A 17,215-nucleotide genomic window follows, 5' to 3' on the forward strand; every position below is an offset into this window, starting at 1 on the left:
AAAAACATGTTTTGGGAACAAACAACGACACATGTCGGCCACATGGCAGAAACCGACACACTCTATAATCACCCCAAAACAAGCCAAAAAGCATCCCTGCACATGCTGGAGGTCAACCAGTACTAAAGTAGGAGCAAAAAAACATGTTTTGGAAACAAACGACATCACATGTCGACCACATGGCTGATACAAACACGATGAAAATCACCCTAAACAAGCCAAAAAGTACCTCCAGCATGTTCAGGGATGCACTAGTGCTAAAATAGGATCCAAAAAAAATATTTTGGAAACAAACAACATCACCTGTCGACCACATGGTGGATACCGACACGGTATAAAATCACCCCAAACAAGACAAAAATCATTCCTGCACATGCTGGAGGTACATCAATGCAAAAGCATGACCCAAAAAACATTTTATTTAAAAAAAAAAACTTGAAAAACTACCCCCAAACACAAAACTCAAAAAAAAAAAAAAAAACATGCAGCAATACAAGCAGGAGATACACATACCTGCACACATATACATTAGAGATGAGCGGGTTCGGTTTCTCTGAATCCGAACCCGCCAGAACTTCATGTTTTTTTTCACGGGTCCGAGCGACTCGGATCTTCCCGCCTTGCTCGGTTAACCCGAGCGCGCCCGAACGTCATCATGACGCTGTCGGATTCTCGCGAGGCTCGGATTCTATCGCGAGACTCGGATTCTATATAAGGAGCCGCGCGTCGCCGCCATTTTCACATGTGCATTGAGATTGATAGGGAGAGGACGTGGCTGGCGTCCTCTCCGTTTAGAATTAGAATAGATTAGAGAGACACTTGATTTACTAATTTTGGGGAGCATTAGGAGTACTCAGTAGTGTACAGTGCAGAGTTTTGCTGATAGTGACCAGTGACCACCACTTTTATTTATAATCCGTTCTCTGCCTGAAAAAAGCGATACACAGCACACAGTGACTCAGTCACATACCATATCTGTGTGCACTGCTCAGGCTCAGGCCAGTGTGCTGCATCATCTATATATATTATATATCTGTCTGACTGCTCAGCTCACACAGCTTATAATTGTGGGGGAGACTGGGGAGCACTACTGCAGTGCCAGTTATAGGTTATAGCAGGAGCCAGGAGTACATAATATTATATTAAAATTAAACAGTGCACACTTTTGCTGCAGGAGTGCCACTGCCAGTGTGACTAGTGACCAGTGACCTGACCACCAGTATATAATATTAGTAGTATACTATCTCTTTATCAACCAGTCTATATTAGCAGCAGACACAGTACAGTGCGGTAGTTCACGGCTGTGGCTACCTCTGTGTCGGCACTCGGCAGCCCGTCCATAATTGTATATACCAGTGACCTAACCGTGGTTTTTTTTTCTTTCTTTATACATACATACTAGTTACGAGTATACTATCTCTTTATCAACCAGTCTATATATTAGCAGCAGACACAGTACAGTGCGGTAGTTCACGGCTGTGGCTACCTCTGTGTCGGCACTCGGCAGCCCGTCCATAATTGTATATACCACCTAACCGTGGTTTTTTTTTCTTTCTTTATACATACATACTAGTTACGAGTATACTATCTCTTTATCAACCAGTCTATATATTAGCAGCAGACACAGTACAGTGCGGTAGTTCACGGCTGTGGCTACCTCTGTGTCGGCACTCGGCAGCCCGTCCATAATTGTATATACCACCTAACCGTGGTTTTTTTTTCTTTCTTTATACATACATACTAGTTACGAGTATACTATCTCTTTATCAACCAGTCTATATATTAGCAGCAGACACAGTACAGTGCGGTAGTTCACGGCTGTGGCTACCTCTGTGTCGGCTCTCGGCAGCCCGTCCATAATTGTATATACCACCTAACCGTGGTTTTTTTTTCTTTCTTTATACATACATACTAGTTACGAGTATACTATCTCTTTATCAACCAGTCTATATATTAGCAGCAGACACAGTACAGTGCGGTAGTTCACGGCTGTGGCTACCTCTGTGTCGGCACTCGGCAGCCCGTCCATAATTGTATATACCACCTAACCGTGGTTTTTTTTTCTTTCTTTATACATACATACTAGTTACGAGTATACTATCTCTTTATCAACCAGTCTATATATTAGCAGCAGACACAGTACAGTGCGGTAGTTCACGGCTGTGGCTACCTCTGTGTCGGCACTCGGCAGCCCGTCCATAATTGTATATACCACCTAACCGTGGTTTTTTTTTCTTTCTTTATACATACATACTAGTTACGAGTATACTATCTCTTTATCAACCAGTCTATATATTAGCAGCAGACACAGTACAGTGCGGTAGTTCACGGCTGTGGCTACCTCTGTGTCGGCACTCGGCAGCCCGTCCATAATTGTATATACCACCTAACCGTGGTTTTTTTTTCTTTCTTTATACATACATACTAGTTACGAGTATACTATCTCTTTATCAACCAGTCTATATATTAGCAGCAGACACAGTACAGTGCGGTAGTTCATGGCTGTGGCTACCTCTGTGTCGGCACTCGGCAGCCCGTCCATAATTGTATATACCACCTAACCGTGGTTTTTTTTTCTTTCTTTATACATACATACTAGTTACGAGTATACTATCTCTTTATCAACCAGTCTATATATTAGCAGCAGACACAGTACAGTGCGGTAGTTCACGGCTGTGGCTACCTCTGTGTCGGCACTCGGCAGCCCGTCCATAATTGTATATACCACCTAACCGTGGTTTTTTTTTCTTTCTTTATACATACATACTAGTTACGAGTATACTATCTCTTTATCAACCAGTCTATATATTAGCAGCAGACACAGTACAGTGCGGTAGTTCACGGCTGTGGCTACCTCTGTGTCGGCACTCGGCAGCCCGTCCATAATTGTATACTAGTATCCAATCCATCCATCTCCATTGTTTACCTGAGGTGCCTTTTAGTTGTGCCTATTAAAATATGGAGAACAAAAATGTTGAGGTTCCAAAATTAGGGAAAGATCAAGATCCACTTCCACCTCGTGCTGAAGCTGCTGCCACTAGTCATGGCCGAGACGATGAAATGCCAGCAACGTCGTCTGCCAAGGCCGATGCCCAATGGCATAGTACAGAGCATGTCAAAACCAAAACACCAAATATCAGTAAAAAAAGGTCGCTAATCTTACTCACACAGCTACCTCATTGCGCCTCTTTTTTTCTTTGCGTCATGTGCTGTTTGGGGAGGGTTTTTTGGAAGGGCCATCCTGCGTGACACTGCAGTGCCACTCCTAGATGGGCCCGGTGTTTGTGTCGGCCACTAGGGTCGCTAATCTTACTCACACAGCTACCTCATTGCGCCTCTTTTTTTCTTTGCGTCATGTGCTGTTTGGGGAGGGTTTTTTGGAAGGGACATCCTGCGTGACACTGCAGTGCCACTCCTAGATGGGCCCGGTGTTTGTGTCGGCCACTAGGGTCGCTTATCTTACTCACACAGCGACCTCGGTGCAAATTTTAGGACTCAAAATAATATTGTGAGGTGTGAGGTATTCAGAATAGACTGAAAATGAGTGTAAATTATGGTTTTTGAGGTTAATAATACTTTGGGATCAAAATGACCCCCAAATTCTATGATTTAAGCTGTTTTTTAGTGTTTTTGGAAAAAAACACCCGAATCCAAAACACACCCGAATCCGACAAAAAAAATTCGGTGAGGTTTTGCCAAAATGCGTTCGAACCCAAAACACGGCCGCGGAACCGAACCCAAAACCAAAACACAAAACCCGAAAAATTTCAGGCGCTCATCTCTAATATACATACCCCAAACACCCCAAAGCAACGCCACATGTACACCTCATGGCACCCTCCCACTACACAAACACATACATGCAACGCCAGACCACATGTGGTACTTACCTATAACTGTAGAAATCGCTCCAAAAACTACTCTCCTCCGGGGTAACAGGTCTCCTGTCGGTCCTGGATTAAAGCCTGCTGCGTGTCCAAACAATACCACAGCAAACAATACCAATTTGCTAGCTCTGCAGCACCTCCACCTCACTCTGCAGGTTCACAAAATGGCTGTTGAGCACGCAGCAAACAAGCCCATATAAAGGGCTGAAAACGGCGGGAAGTCGAATCCAGGACGCCCCCTACTCGACGATTGGTCCGTTATTCGACAAGGGGAGTGTCGAATGCGTTTTGTATTGAATATGTCGAATCCATGGTCCCGGGTGGAGGGTTTCGGCTGTCGAGTACAGTCGAATCCTAAAACGGACGAAAAAAAGACGCAATTCGGACAGAATTGCATATACCCCTATAAATGCTTGACAAATCCCTGCTTAGTAAATTTACCCCATAGTATTTTTCCATTACAGTTCTATTATTATGTTAACAGAGACAGCAAACATACTAAATGGGCAATACTCATTTCACATTACCTACCTAATCTAAGTTGTTATAAGCAAAATAAAATACAGTATGCTGCATGATTCATGTAATAAGCATTTAATAGATACTATGTTGGCACAGACATATACGTTTATTCTAACACTAGTTGCCAGCCCATTAAAATGACGCAACAACATAACAGTAATGTTAGCAGCGTCGACTGCGCGCACGAATGGTGCAACACTTGAATTGCTCCGTCAGGCGCCATCTAGTGGCCTAAAGTGACGGGAGATTGCATGACGATATTCAGTAAGCCCCAAGTTATAACCCCTATCAAGTTTGACAAGTCCTGTTTGGGTGCCCAAACAGGTCACTTTTTGCGCATTTCAGCTCGCCACCTCGGGGGTAGTGAGCTGAAATACTGAAATCAGGTCACTCTGCAGAAACATTTGAATAGCTGCCAGCGGGCGCGATAGGGGGCAGGAGGATTCGGCAACAATTGAATTTTGCCCAAAGTGTTACAGGGTGCTAGATTAGTAAAATGTATTACCATTATTCTATTTAGTAATTTTTGGAGAGTGCATCTACATTCCTTTTTTCTGTGTGTGGCACTACAAGTCTTAGCATGGTAGCACCTCTCATTATGTTTACCTAGGGTATGCAGTCCAGGTTTCCCCCTATTTAACACTGCTAGTATGTAATAATAAAGAAATCATACACTGGCATTAAAATTATCCAGTATCACCGTTGCCAGCCATTGAAAATATTATTTACTGACAATTTTATCAAACAATCATATATCACAGTAAACCGGTCAGGACTGTCAAATTGGGCATTTTTAACAAGTTAATTAATTGCTGGCCACCAATAGGCAGAGCCAGCAGAACAGGGAATTGGGCCATCGGATGTATGGGGGCGATTACAAGATATTCTACTGCCGCACGCAGTTTAGGTAGCTGCCCCTGTTGTGTGCGGCATACAAAATGCAGTTTATCTGGAACAAGTGCTCAGCGGAGAGTGTAGTCATACCCCCCATGTACCGCAGCCATGGCCCCCCCATCCCTGTCTATAATACTCTTATGTTGGGAAGTATGCAACATACAACTGACTTGTGCGTATGAGGCTACGGCTTAGCCTAGATCCAGAGAGGACAGCACTATTTGCAAATAAATATCTCCACCTGTTATACTAACTGGAGGACAGCAAATTAGGACTAATCAATAAATGGCTCTGTTGTGCAAATGTTTGGTGGGTTTAATGTTGTAATGGTTTAGACATCATGTGCAATTTACTTCTCGTTTATTTCTACATGTGTCAAAATGTTACCGAGGACACATTGCCTTAATGGAGGCTTGATAAGAAAACAGAGTAAGCGGCAGCAGAGACCTGCCAGCTAAATGCAATAGGAAATATGAGAGAATTGTGTGGAACATAATCATTATATATACTACGATGAAAAGCACATAGCTAGAATATTATATTTTAATATACAGTATAATACGTCAGCATGTTTCATAAGGTTGCACTATACCAGTGATGGCTAACCTTGACACTCCAGCTGTTGTTGAACTACACATCCCAGCATGCCCTGCATCAGTTTTAGCATGGCCAAATAAAACTGTAGCAGGGTATGCTGGGATTTGTAGTTCAACAACAGCTGGAGTGTCAAGGTTAGCCATCACTGCACTATACAGTATCTGCCAATTCCCATGGTCCCCTCATGAGAAGGGTGCCACATATGCATGGTGGCCATTGCTGGGGATGGTTTCTGTAGAAGCCCTCTGCGAAGTGTAGCCCATATGCTACAACGGTCTAACGCCATCTTCAGATGGCATTAGCTGCAGGGGCTTCGCATTCCTGAGTTTGGTAAAGCTGATAGCATTGCAATCCCCATAGAAACCTATTGGGGCTGCGACTGCTGTCAGGAATGGAGGGACTGCAGCAGATTTAGGAGATGTCTGCTGCGATCTCTCCTTCATACATGCGGGTGAGACTAAATATTTGCTGCTATCACCCACAAATGGGTGTTTTTTTGAGAATATGCTGCAAATATTGATTAATAAATGGGCCCCTATGCACCCTGCACTTGTAATGACCAAACATGTTATCAGGGCCGGTTCGAGGGCCCTCTGCGCCCTGGGCAGGAAATGGGGGTGTGGCTTAATACAGAGGGCGTGGTCAGTTACGCCCCCTGTATAATAGTAGCGCCGCTTAAATGCTGAGCGGTGCGCGATGACGTCATTGCGCACCGCACAGCAAAAGGTCCTCTCCACGAAGGGAAACTAGACGCGTAGCGTCTAGTACCCTTCGTGGAGAGGACCTTTGCTGTGCGGTGCGCAATGACGTCATCGCGCACCGCTCAGCAAAAGTCCTCTCCACGAAGGGAAACTAGACGCGTAGCGTCTAGTACCCTTCACAGGGGACACAGCTCACAGCCGGGGGACACAGCGGGCAGCGGAGGCACAGCAGTGGCGGATCTTGCCATGGTGCGGCGCCCTCCGGAAGGCGCCAGCGCCCTCCGGAAGGCGGCGCCCCGGGCAAAAGTCCTGCTTGCCCGTGGCAAGATCCGCTACTGCATGTTATGCTTCTCCCTTTACCAAAGATAGCTGAATTTGTCTCTCAAAGGAATGCACCGTTACCTAATGCAGCAAAATGGCATATATTATATATACTGTACATACTTACCTACTTTACACTGTTCTCTCCGGGAGATTCAGATGGGGAGGCTGAAATGGATGGGCCATTTTCCCAGTGATTTTCCTACTGCTCATGCGTGGAACACAGGGGAAAATGGCAGTTTTCATAGTGATTTCTCAGGCATTGATGCTGCTGACGCGGGACTCCGGAGAGTAAGCATTGAAAAAAATGGGAGCAGCGTGTGCAATGTGAGCCCCCGTGGACCCCCATTATAAATACGCCAGTCTGTGTATTATCTATCTATCTATCTATCTATCTAGATGTAGATACGAGACCGACGGTCACAATAACTGCCCATGTATCCCAAACCCACACAATACCGACAGAAGGGACTATTCCCACTCGTGGTTGTCCCGCAAGGGGCTTTGTTGCACTCGACACCCCCAACACCTACAACATCTATTCGTCCTAGTAAAGGGACCCGGCCTACGCCTTGTCACCTCGGTCTGCCCCCTGCTTTGCCCCGTCCCGCCAGACTTACCTGTTCCCAAGGCAGGTAGTGTTGCCGCTGCAGGGCTTTCTCTACATTTACACCTGTAACAACTAACTACAGGTTGAGTATCCCATATCCAAATATTCTGAAATACGGAATATTCCAAAATACGGAATTGTTTGAGTGAGAGTGAGATAATGAAACATTTGTTTTCTGATGACTCAATGTACACAAACTTTGTTTAGTACACAAAGTTATTAAAAATATTGTATTAAATTACCTTCAGGCTGTGTGTATAAGGTGTATATGAAACAAACGCATTCTGTGCTTAGACTTAGGTCCCATCGCCATGATATCTCATTATGGTATGCAATTATTCCAACATACGGAAAAATCCGATATCCAAAATACTTCTGGTCCCAAGCATTTTGGATAAGGGATACTCAACCTGTATAAGGCTACTGTATACCTAGATGTTGATTTGCCAATGGGATATACAGACATCAATATGTCTGCATTTCAAGAATAGGTTGGGGGAAGGCTGACAGAACTGGAAATAGCACAGCTCTAGGGGACCAGACTGCTCACATGCTGTCAAAAAATCTGATTAGTGGTGCTACTGTCAGGTTACCTTTCTGAGTCATCCTATTTCCAGAAATATTGGATCAGTGACTGGGAAGCAGCCCAGATGATACTGCCACAAGAGGATTACACTAAAGCTAGAGACAAAGATATGCAGTGAAGACAAAAGTGTCTGTATACCATGTATTTCAAAACACAGATGATAAAGACGTCAGCAATCACATACTGTATTTTATCATTTACTTTTTCATAAGCACCCATTTCACTTCTATTGGAGTCTACTGAGTATAGTAAGTTTAGGTATAAGGGCAAATGTAATTATAGCCTGTTAATTGCAGGCATTGGGAAGATCCCGGCAGGTCTAGCCGATGTTTTAAAGGGGCAATCATTTAAAAGGCAGGACCAGCCTGGCTATGCCCCCTTTAAAACATCAGCCATACTCAACGGGATATCGCTGATGCCTGTAATCGGCTATTACATTTAGCCTATAGTGAGTACTAGTAGGCACCAGAGCCGGATTAAGGGGAGGCCCTGGGGGAAGTACCCCGGGCCCCCCTTTCTAAAAGGGCTCCCTGCCACACGCCGCAGATCATTGGCAACCTTACAGCCACGGCGCCGCATAGAAGTACAGGACAGCTGAGCGATGGCTCAGCTGTCCAATGGTGTGTAGAGTAGCAGCCTGCTGCTCAGTCATTGGCTGGGCTTGCAGGCTGCAGTTAGGAAGTGTGGAGCATGGAGGAATGCACTCTCGCTCTCCTGTGTCACAGTAAACTGGCTGTATTTTTTTTTATTGTTATTATTTTCTCTATCGTCCTAGTGGATGCTGGGGTTCCTGAAAGGACCATGGGGAATAGCGGCTCCGCAGGAGACAGGGCACAAAAAGTAAAGCTTTAGGATCAGGTGGTGTGCACTGGCTCCTCCCCCTATGACCCTCCTCCAAGCCAGTTAGATTTTTGTGCCCGGCCGAGAAGGGTGCAATCTAGGTGGCTCTCCTAAAGAGCTGCTTAGGAAAGTTTAGCTTAGGTTTTTTATTTTACAGTGAGTCCTGCTGGCAACAGGATCACTGCAACGAGGGACTTAGGGGAGAAGAAGTGAACTCACCTGCGTGCAGGATGGATTGGCTTCTTGGCTACTGGACATCAGCTCCAGAGGGACGATCACAGGTACAGCCTGGATGGTCACCGGAGCCTTGCCGCCGGCCCCCTTGCAGATGCTGAAGTAAGAAGAGGTCCAGAATCGGCGGCAGAAGACTCCTCAGTCTTCTAAAGGTAGCGCACAGCACTGCAGCTGTGCGCCATTTTCCTCTCAGCACACTTCACACGGCAGTCACTGAGGGTGCAGGGCGCTGGGAGGGGGGCGCCCTGGGAGGCAAATGAATACCTATTTTGGCTAAAAATACCTCACATATAGCCTCCGGAGGCTATATGGAGATATTTAACCCCTGCCAGAATCCGTTAAGAGCGGGAGACGAGGCCGCCGAAAAAGGGGCGGGGCCTATCTCCTCAGCACACAGCGCCATTTTCCCTCACAAAAAGGCTGGAGGGAAGGCTCCCAGGCTCTCCCCTGCACTGCACTACAGAAACAGGGTTAAAACAGAGAGGGGGGGCACTAATTTGGCGATATGCTTATATATATATTAAGATGCTATAAGGGAAAACACTTATATAAGGTTGTCCCTATATAATTATAGCGTTTTTGGTGTGTGCTGGCAAACTCTCCCTCTGTCTCTCCAAAGGGCTAGTGGGTCCTGTCCTCTATCAGAGCATTCCCTGTGTGTGTGCTGTGTGTCGGTACGTGTGTGTCGACAGGTAGGAGGACGATGTTGGTGAGGAGGCGGAGCAATTGCCTGTAATGGTGATGTCACTCTCTAGGGAGTCGACACCGGAATGGATGGCTTATTTAGGAAATTACGTGATAATGTCAACACGCTGCAAGGTCGGTTGACGACATGAGACGGCCGACAAACAATTAGTACGGTCCAGACGTCTCAAAAACACCGTCAAGGGTTTTAAAACGCCCGTTTACTTTAGTCGGTCGACACAGACACAGACAGGGACACTGAATCCAGTGTCGACGGTGAATAAACAAACGTATTCCTTATTAGGGCCACACGTTAAAGGCAATGAAGGAGGTGTTACGTATTTCTGATACTACAAGTACCACAAAAGAGGGTATTATGTGGGATGTGAAAAAACTACCATAGTTTTTCCTGAATCAGATAAATTAAATAAAGTGTGTGATGATGCGTGGGTTCCCCCCGATAGAAAATTATGGGCGGTATACCCTTTCCCGCCAGAAGTTAGGGCGCGTTGGGAAACACCCTTTAAGGTGGATAAGGCGCTCACACGCTTATCAAAACAAGTGGCGGTACCGTCTATAGATAGGGCCGTCCTCAAGGACCAGCTGACAAGGCTGGAAAATATAATAAAAAGTATATACACACATACTGGTGTTATACTGCGGCCAGCGATCGCCTCAGCCTGGATGTGCAGAGCTAGGGTGGCTTGGTCGGATTCCCTGACTAAAAATATTGATACCCTTGACAGGGACAGTATTTTATTGACTATAGAGCATTTCTATATATGCGAGATGCACAGAGGGATATTTGCACTCTGGCATCATGAATAAACGCGATGTCCATAACTGCCAGAAGATGTTATGGACACGACAGTGGTCAGGTGATGCAGATTCCAAACGGCACAGTATGGCCGTATACAGGAAGAGGACTTGTTTGGGGTCGGTCCATCGGACCTGGTGGTCACGGCAACTGCTGGAAAATCCACCGTTTTTTACCCTAAGTCACATCTCTGCAGAAAAAGACACCGTCTTTTCAGCCTCAGTCCTCTCGTCCCTATAAGATCATATCTGCCCAGGGATAGAGGAAAGGGAAGAAGACTGCAGCAGGCAGCCCATTCCCAGGAACAGAAGCGTTCCACCGCGTCTGACAAGTTCTCAGCATGGCGCTGAGACCGTACAGGACCCCTGGATCCTACAAGTAGTATCCCGGGGGTACAGATGGGAATGTCGAGACGTTTCCCCTTCGCAGGCTCCTGAAGTCTGCTTTACCAAGTCTCCCTCCGACAAGGAGGTAGTATGGGAAAAAATTCACAAGCTGTATTCCCAGCAGGTGATAATTAAATTACCCCTCCTACTACAGAAAAGGGGTATTATTCCACACTATATTGTGGTACTGAAGCCAGAAGGCTAGGTGAGACTTATTCTAAAAATTTTTTTTTGAACACTTACAAAGGTTCAAATTAAGATGAAGTCACTCAGAGCAGTGATAACGAACCAGGAATAAGGGGACTATATAGTGTCCCGGGACATCAGGGATGCTTACCTCTATGTCCCAAATTTGCCCTTCTCACTAAGGGTACCTCAGGTTCGTGGTGCAGAACTGTCACTATCAGTTTCAGACGCTGCCGTTTGGATTGTCCACGGCACCCTGGGGTCTTTACCAAGGTAATGGCCGAATTGATGATTCTTCTTCGAAGAAAAGGCGTCTTAATTATCCCTTACTTGGACGATCTCCTGATAGGGGCATAGTCCAGGGAACAGTTGGAGGTCGGAGTAGCACTATCTCGGATACTGCTACAATCAGCACGGGTGGATTCTAAATATTCCAAAATCGCAGCTGATCCCGACGACACGTCTGCTGTGCCTAGGGATGATTCTGGACACAAGGAACCTCCTAAAAACAGTGCATCATTGCACAAGGGTCCTGGTAAAAATGGTGGCTTCCTACGAAGCAATTCCATTCGGCAGATTTCACGTAAGAACTTTTCAGTGGGATCTGCTGGACAAATGGTCCGGATCGCATCTTCAGATGCATCAGCGGATAACCCAATATCCAAGGACAAGGGTGTCTCTCCTGTGGTGGTTATAGAGTGCTCATCTTCTAGAGGGCAGCAGATTCGGCATTCAGGATTGGATGCTGGTAACCACGGAGCCCAGCCTGAGAGGCTGGGGAGCAGTCACACAAGGAAAAAATTTTCAGGGAGTGTGATCAAGTATGGAGACTTTTCTCCACATAAATATACTGGAGCTAAGGGTAAATTTATAATGCTCTAAGCTTAGCAAGACCTCTGCTTCAAGGTCAGCCGGTATTGATCCAGTGGGAAAAACATCACGGCAGTCGCCCACGTAAACAGACAGGGCGACACAAGAAGCAGGAGGGCAATGGCGGAAACTGCAAGGACTTTTCGCTGGGCGGAAAATCATGTGATAACACTGTCAGCAGTTTTTCATCCCGGGAATGGAAACTGGGAAGCAGACTTCCTCAGCACGACCTCCACCCGGGAGAGTGGAAACTTCATTGAGAAGTTTTTTTCCACATGATTGTAAACCGTTGGGAAATACCAAAGGTGGACATGATGGCGTCCCGTCTGAACAAAAAACGGGACAGGTATTGCGCCAGGTCAAGAGACCCTCAGGCAATAGATGTGGACGTTCTGGTAACACCGTGGGTGTACCAGTCGGTGTATGTGTTCCCTCCTCTGCTTCTCATACCTAAGGTGCTGAGAATTATAAGACGTAGAGGAGTAAGAACTATACTCATGGCTCCGGATTGGCCAAGAAGGACTTGGTACCCGGAACTTCACGAGATGCTTACAGAGGTCTTATGGCCTCTGCCGCTAAGAAGGGACTTGCTTCAGCAAGTACCATGTCTGTTCCAAGACTTACCGCAGCTGCGTTTGTCGGCATGGCGATGGAAAGCCGGATCCTAAGGGAAAAAAGTCATTCCGGAAGAGGTCATTCCTACCCTGGTCAAAGCCAGAAAGGAGGTGACCGCACAACATTATCACCACGTGTGGCGAAAATATGTTGCGTGGTGTGAGGCCAGGAAGGCCCCACAAAGAAATTTCAACTCGGTCGTTTCCTGCATTTCCTGCAAACAGGAGTGTCTATGGGCCTCAAATTGGGGTCCATTAAGGTTCAAATTCGGCCCTGTAAATTTTCTTCCAGAAAGAATTGGCTTCAGTTCCTGAAGTCCAGAAGTTTGTCAAGGGAGTATTGCATATACAAACCCCTTTTTTGTGCCTCCAGTGGCACTGTGGGATCTCAACGTAGTTCTGGGATTCCTCAAATCACATTGGTTTAAAACCAGTCAAATATGTGGATTTGAAGCATCTCACATAAAAAGTGACCATGCTCTTGACCCTGGCCTGGACCAGGCGAGTGTCAAATTGGTGGTTTTTTCTCAAAAAAAAAAAAAAAAGCCCATATCTGTTTGTCCATTCGGACAGGGCAGAGCTGCGGACTCGTCCCCAGTTCTCTCCCTAAGGTGGTGTCAGTGTTTCACCTGAACCAGCTTATTGTGGTGCCTTGCACCTACTAGGGACTTGGAGGACTCCAAGTTGCTAGGAGTTGTCAGGGCCCTGAAAATATGTTCCAGGACAGCTGGAGTCTGAAAATCTGACTCGCTGTTTATACTGTATGCACCCAACAAGTTGGGTGCGCCTGCTTCTAAGCAGGCGATTGCTCGTTGGATTTGTAACACAATTCAACTTGCACATTCTGAGACAGGCCTGCCACAGTCTAAATCGGTTAAGGCCCATTCCACAAGGAAGGTGGGCTCATCTTGGGCGGCTGCCCGAGAGGTCTCGGCATTACAACTCTGCCGAGCAGCTACGTGGTCAGGGGAGAACACGTTTGTAAAATTCTACAAATTTGATATCCTGGCAAAAGAGGACCTGGAGTTCTCTCATTCGGTGCTGCAGAGTCATCCGCACTCTCCCGCCCGTTTGGGAGCTTTGGTATAATCCCCATGGTCCTTTCAGGAACCCCAGCATCCACTAGGACGATAGAGAAAATAAGAATTTACTTACCGATAATTCTATTTCTCGGAGTCCGTAGTGGATGCTGGGCGCCCATCCCAAGTGCGGATTATCTGCAATACTTGTACATAGTTACAAAAATCGGGTTATTATTGTTGTGAGCCATCTTTTCAGAGGCTCCGCTGTTATCATACTGTTAACTGGGTTTAGATCACAAGTTGTACGGTGTGATTGGTGTGGCTGGTATGAGTCTTACCCGGGATTCAAAATTCCTCCCTTATTGTGTACGCTCGTCCGGGCACAGTACCTAACTGGCTTGGAGGAGGGTCATAGGGGGAGGAGCCAGTGCACACCACCTGATCCTAAAGCTTTACTTTTTGTGCCCTGTCTCCTGCGGAGCCGCTATTCCCCATGGTCCTTTCAGGAACCCCAGCATCCACTACGGACTCCGAGAAATAGAATTATCGGTAAGTAAATTCTTATTTTTATCATGCTGCTGTTAAATTATAATTTTTAGTTCTGTGTCATGGTGTACTTATGATTTATGTGTGTACTATATGTATGTGTAGTGTATGTATACATACAGTACATACAATCGAATTAAGGCGGCACTCTGGAGTCTTAGCAGTAGTGAAACATCGGTGGTGTATTAAGTCAACGTTTCAAGGCTCAGGGGCCTTGTATTTAGGACACACGACAGTGAAAAGTTGTAAACACACACAATAACACCTTACTCATGGTGCCTTCCAGCCGCCTCCTCGACGCGCACACCCGGTCCTCGACACGCACACCCGGATCCCGTTGCTGCTACTTCCGGTACAGTTCCCGATCAGGTGTCCGGAAGTGAGGACCCCTGAGCCTCGAAACGTTGACTTAATACACCACCGCTGTTTCACTACTACTAAGACTCCAGAGTGCCGCCTTATTTCGATTGTATACTGAACCAGGTTATGGAAAGAGGGCACCGGAGCACATTAACCTTCAAGTGAGTGCCGGACCAACACGTCTAGTTTGTATATATATATATATATATATATATTAGTGATGAGCGGGTTCGGTTCCTCGGGATCCGAACCCCCCCGAACTTCACCCATTTTACACGGTTCCGAGGCAACCTCGGATCCTCCCGCCTTGCTCGGTTAACCCGAGCGCGCCCGAACGTCATCATCCCGCTGTCGGATTCTCGCAAGATTCGTATTCTATATAAGGAGCCGCGCGTCGCCGCCATTTTCACTCGTGCATTGGAGATGATAGCGAGAGGACGTGCAGCGTTCTCTCAGTTTCTGTGTTCAGTGTGCTGCAAATATCTGCTCAGTGTGCTGCAAATATCTGTGCTCAGTGTGCTGAAAATATCTACGTTCTCTGCCTGAAAAACGCTCCATATCTGTGCTGCATTGTAGTTTATAGTAGGAGGACAGTGCAGAATTTTGCTGACCACCAGTATTATATAGCAGAACAGTACAGTAGTCCACTGCTCTACCTACCTCTGTGTCGTCAAGTATACTATCCATCCATACCTGTGCTGCATTTTAGTTGTGCGCAGTATATATAGTAGGAGGACAGTGCAGAATTTTGCTGACCACCAGTAAATATATAGCAGTACGGAACAGTAGTCCACTGCTCTACCTACCTCTGTGTCGTCAAGTATACTATGCATCCATACCTGTGCTGCATTTTAGTTGTGCGCAGTATATAGTAGGAGGGGACAGTGCAGAATGTTGCTGTGACCACCAGTATATATATAGCAGTATGGTACAGTAGTGCACTGCTCTACCTACCTCTGTGTCGTCAAGTATACTATGCATCCATACCTGTGCTGCATTTTAGTTGTGCGCAGTATATAGTAGGAGGGGACAGTGCAGAATGTTGCTGTGACCACCAGTATATATATAAAGCAGTACGGTACAGTAGTCCACTGCTCTACCTCTGTGTCGTCAAGTATACTATGCATCCATACCTGTGCTGCATTTTAGTTGTGCGCAATATATAGTAGGAGGGGACAGTGCAGAATGTTGCTGTGACCACCAGTATATATATATAGCAGTACGGTACAGTAGTCCACTGCTCTACCTCTGTGTCGTCAAGAATACTATGCATCCATACCTGTGCTGCATTTTAGTTGTGCGCAGTATATAGTAGGAGGGGACAGTGCAGAATGTTGCTGTGACCACCAGTATATATATATATATATATATATATATATATAGCAGTACGGTACAGTAGTCCACTGCTCTACCTACCTCTGTGTTGTCAAGTATACTATGCATCCATACCTGTGCTGCATTTTAGTTGTGCGCAGTATATAGTAGGAGGGGACAGTGCAGAATGTTGCTGTGACCACCAGTATATATATAGCAGTACGGTACAGTAGTCCACTGCTCTACCTCTGTGTCGTCAAGTATACTATATATCCATACCTGTGCTGCATTTTAGTTGTGTGCAGTATATAGTAGGAGGGGACAGTGCAGAATGTTGCTGTGACCACCAGTATATATATAGCAGTACGGTACAGTAGTCCACTGCTCTACCTACCTCTGTGTTGTCAAGTATGCTATCCATCCATACCTGTGCTGCATTTTAGTTGTGCGCAGTATATATAGTAGGAGTACAATGCAGAATTTTGCTGACCACCAGTATATATATAGCAGTACGGTACAGTAGTCCACTGCTCTACCTACCTCTGTGTCGTCAAGTATACTATGCATCCATACCTGTGCTGCATTTTAGTTGTGCGCAGTATATAGTAGGAGGGGACAGTGCAGAATGTTGCTGTGACCACCAGTATATATTTAGCAGTACGGTACAGTAGTCCACTGCTCTACCTCTGTGTCGTCAAGTATACTACAAAAGTTCAGTAAAATGACCCAAAAATCAAAATTAAAAGCGTCTGCCAATATGCCATTTACGACACGGAGTGGCAAGTAATGACTGAGGCCCTGGTCTATGTTCATGGCTAGTGGTTCAGATTCACATGAGGATGGAAGCACTCATCCTATCGCTAGAAAACTGCATTGCCACTCCTAGATGGGCCAGGTGTTTGTGTCAGCCACTTGGGTCGCTTAGCTTAGCCATCCAGCGACCTTGGTGCACCTCTTTTTTTCTTTGCATCATGTGCTGTATGGGGACTATTTTTTTAAATCTGCCATCCTGTCTGACACTGCAGTGCCACTCCTAGATGGGCCAGGTGTTTGTGTCGGCCACTTGGGTCGCTTAGCTTAGCCATCCAGCGACCTCGGTGCAAATTTTAGGACAAAAAATAATATTGTGAGGTGTTCAGAATAGACTGGAAATTAGTGGAAATTATGGTTATTGAGGTTAATAATACTATGGGATCAAAATGACCCCCAAATTCTATGATTTAA

General features: G+C 45.9%; 1 protein-coding gene across 1 annotated transcript in view; it reads left to right on the forward strand.

Annotated features, from left to right (window-relative positions):
• Positions 1 to 17,215, forward strand: part of LOC134945414 (uncharacterized) — a 94,513-nt gene that overhangs the window by 76,284 nt on the left and 1,014 nt on the right. The gene's annotated exons all lie outside the window — the stretch shown is intronic.

Source organism: Pseudophryne corroboree, chromosome 7, assembly GCF_028390025.1.
Source record: "Pseudophryne corroboree isolate aPseCor3 chromosome 7, aPseCor3.hap2, whole genome shotgun sequence".
Lineage (NCBI taxonomy): Eukaryota > Metazoa > Chordata > Amphibia > Anura > Myobatrachidae > Pseudophryne > Pseudophryne corroboree.